General features: G+C 42.4%; 1 protein-coding gene across 1 annotated transcript in view; it reads left to right on the top strand.

The window, feature by feature from the left end:
• Positions 1-2,922: 2,922 nt before the first annotated feature.
• LOC118340439 (arf-GAP with SH3 domain, ANK repeat and PH domain-containing protein 2-like) overlaps positions 2,923-3,460 on the top strand; it is a 12,706-nt gene continuing 12,168 nt past the window's right edge. The window contains exon 1 of the mRNA XM_035678401.1: positions 2,923-2,997. The gene's annotated coding sequence lies outside the window, so the exon portion shown is untranslated. The remainder of the gene's footprint in view (positions 2,998-3,460) is intronic.

The raw sequence follows: 3,460 nt of genomic DNA, 5'->3' as shown, positions 1-3,460 counted from the left end.
CTTAAACCTCCTCTAACCTCCTCTTACCTTCTCTTACCTCCTCAAACTGACGGTGGGGAGGAGCGAGTCCGGTCTTCCTGTTTCAGGTGACTGTTGAACCATCGATAGAAACACAGTGCAGGCCTTAGTGTGGACGGATCAGAGCTCACTCTGGATCAACAGTCAGCACAGTCCTTCAAAATATAATACTGTACACAATATTATTATATATACTAAATATAGATTCATAAAGACTGAATGTAATGTAAGTTTATATAAATCTACAAACAGAAAGTAAAGTGCTACTTTGGGCGATAAGTTCAACCTTTTCCCTCGAAGAGTAAACCAACGGTCGCTGACTAAGTGACATATTTTATAATATAATATTATTGTATTATTTCATATTCATTATATTTAAAACTGTGCAATGAACCCAAACAGTGAACTCAGTAACTGCAGGACGTTTGTGTAAAACGAGGTCTGTATTCTGTATTCTTTTTAACAATCATATTTAGTTAAAAAGATTCTGACGTTTGGCCGTTGTTCTATTAGACTGTTTACTTACAGAGATATCAGTGTACTGTGTATATTTTTCATGTTCTCTGGGACGCCTTAAAATCATGAAGGCCTCCACGACCCCCCCACCGAGCTTTGGCGTCCCCTATCGAGGGTCCAGACCCCCAGGTTGGGGGTTGGGTGTTTAAAGCTTACAGTATCGTACTGCTGTAGCAGTCGGAGCTGGACTTGAACCGCGGCTTGACACAATACTGCGACTGCTTCAAGATAAACCTGAGGGTGATGCTTTGTTATTGTTCTTGGATTCAGCTCAGACCAGGTCCAGGACCAGGACCAGGACCAGGACCAGGTCACGCTGGAATCTGATATTTAGCACAATGAACAAACACAGCCTGAGCAGACGGTGTGAGAGTGGTGCTCAGTAGACGCTGTTGGGTTTTGTGGTGTGTTTGTGCCGACTGCAGTGATTCACTGAGGCTCAATGCATTCTGGGTAGATGTGACACACACGTGATCAACGATAACCTCACGAGATCGAGGCAGTCGCAGGCTCTCCGCTGCCCAGTGCATGATGGGAAGCGTGTGCCTGTCGCTGCTTCTTGGAGCTGATTGGCTCGTAGTTTTGACCACTTCCTTCCTATTTTCTTTGTGGTTTTAATCTTTAACTCCAGATTGTTGCTGTTTCCTGTCTCATGATGGAGATTAACAAACAGACCCTGTGTGGTTCATATCAATAACGTTTATTTATGGATCCGAACTTGGTCCACAAACTACAAGTAGATAATGTAACAAGACACGTTTTACTGACTTCCTGTTTATTCTTTCAAGGCGGCTGGAAAACTGACCGCTGCTTTATGTCGTATAATTGGTGGTTATTGGTCGAATAAACGTGTTATCAGAATATTCTGCTATGAAAAGATAAAGTTAGAACATGAAAATTGCTCCAATTCAGAAGAATGAGCCAGTATTTTAATGCCGCCGTTTGTCTTGTTTGAATGAACTTTATTTAAATCACCAGACAGAGTTGGCTGCAGGTTCTCCATGTTTCCGCATCGTACTCAGTTGATCCTACAAGGACGATTATAAAGGAAACTTAAAACATGAGTTAACACAACTCAGAGTCGGATCAGCTTTAATGGTCTCCCAGCTTTACGGGGCTGTTCCTGAAGGGTTTAGGGTTCGGGAAGTTGAGGCTTTTTAAGGTGTAAAGTTTCTGATTATTGATTAAAGTAATTATCCAGACGACTCCAGTATTTCTGAGTTAATGAACATTAAAGTTACCGTACAGTCGTCAACCCACTTCACTGCTTTCATTGGTTCCATATCTGCAGACACACAGTGGCAGTGCAGACAGACTCTCTGGGTGAGGCGATTTACTGGCTGATATTCACGCTGTGTTGTTGCGTTTATCTGCTGTGAAACATCAGTTTTAAGCTGCTTAAACGTTATTTCCAACTTGGATTTTGGAGAAATAAACACCTGTTGTTTTGCACTGTGACCTGTACGCTCTCCTGGTGACACATATGGCAAAACCCCTCCATACCTCCGTTCACTGCTCAGTATCTCCCACATTAACAGTTTGTGTTCACCGTCTCCAGTCTGCCGCTCCCACTGGAACCCGTTGCAAAAGACACTGCTGCACACCTTTATTCCATTAATCCTTTAATAACTCTAATAACTGTACATGGAGGGTTCCTGCTCACTGCGCCTGCTTTTAATTGTATGGACACATGTTCACTCATTAGTTGTAGTTTCCAAGCTTGCTATTGAGTCCTGCAGTTATTGTCTCCATTAGTGAGCAGTGCGGTCTGTAAACCAGGAGTTCCTGTCCTGTAAATGAGGGGAGGAATTTACGGCCTGTCACAGTTCCTCTCTGCACCTCTCTGGTTCACTTCAACTGTGCTTTAAGTGTCGACTTCCCTCAGGTCGACAGTGTAAATAAGAACTGGTTCTCAATTAACTTAAACATAAATCTGTCCGTCATAGAAAGTGAAACCTCTCCACAACCTCCTGGCTGCTGCTGGACTTCATCTCCAAATCCTCAGTGTTAGAAACTATTTTCATTTTCTGAACCTAATACTCACACAGACTTGCACATTGTAGTTTTATAGTTACTGGATGAATGTGCTGATACATTTGTCTGTCACATTTTACCATTATAAAACTATTTCAGTCACCTCCATTTGCATATTACACTGTACCACACTGTGATAATATTTTCCTTCATTGTGCAGCCGGGGTCGACTTTAGATGTGTTTGTATAGTGGTTAGTGTGATCGCTGCTGCATGCACATGGTTTTAATGTGATGATTATAGTGTTCTGTTCGTACCTGCACAGGGAAATTAGCTAATAGTTCAACATAAATCATCTCCTCTCATTTTGAGATGAATGTTTTTTTGTGCTTGGTTTAATGTCTTCGTCCTCCTCAGGTTCTGGACGTGGACAGATCGGTTCTGTACAAGATCAAGAAGTCGGTGAAAGCCATCAACACGTCTGGTCTGGGTGAGTGACACAGTCTCACCTCAGTCTGTCCAAAAATACCAATGCTTCTCACCACAAACGCCTCGCTTTTCCTGTCACTTTGTGTCTGCTGCTGCCACTACGCCATTTATTAACTGTCTCTGTTACAGAGCCTTTCTTCTTCACTATCAGCAGTGAACTCCTGCCTGTTTTCTGTTTGTAGATTCACCAACAAGAGCCTAAAAAATCATTAATGCAAAGTGCATCACCCACAGCATGATGGGAGTTGTAGTCCTAAACCTCAGAACATGTTTATTCCAAGTAGAAAGAATAACACTGCGACAAAAAACATGATTCACATGATGTTTGTGCTTGTAATTTCTGCAACCAGGGGGTCTCTTACATCCAAACATTAACAATAAGATAAAGTGTGATGAGGTGGTGAAGCAGTGTGGGATCATGGGAGTTGTTGTCTTCACCACCATTGGCGTCATTGCAGTCAGCT

Source organism: Morone saxatilis, unplaced genomic scaffold (assembly GCF_004916995.1).
Source record: "Morone saxatilis isolate NCDOM2014 unplaced genomic scaffold, NCSU_SB_2.0 Contig7, whole genome shotgun sequence".
Lineage (NCBI taxonomy): Eukaryota > Metazoa > Chordata > Actinopteri > Moronidae > Morone > Morone saxatilis.
This window is presented reverse-complemented; position numbering and strand designations above follow the sequence as displayed.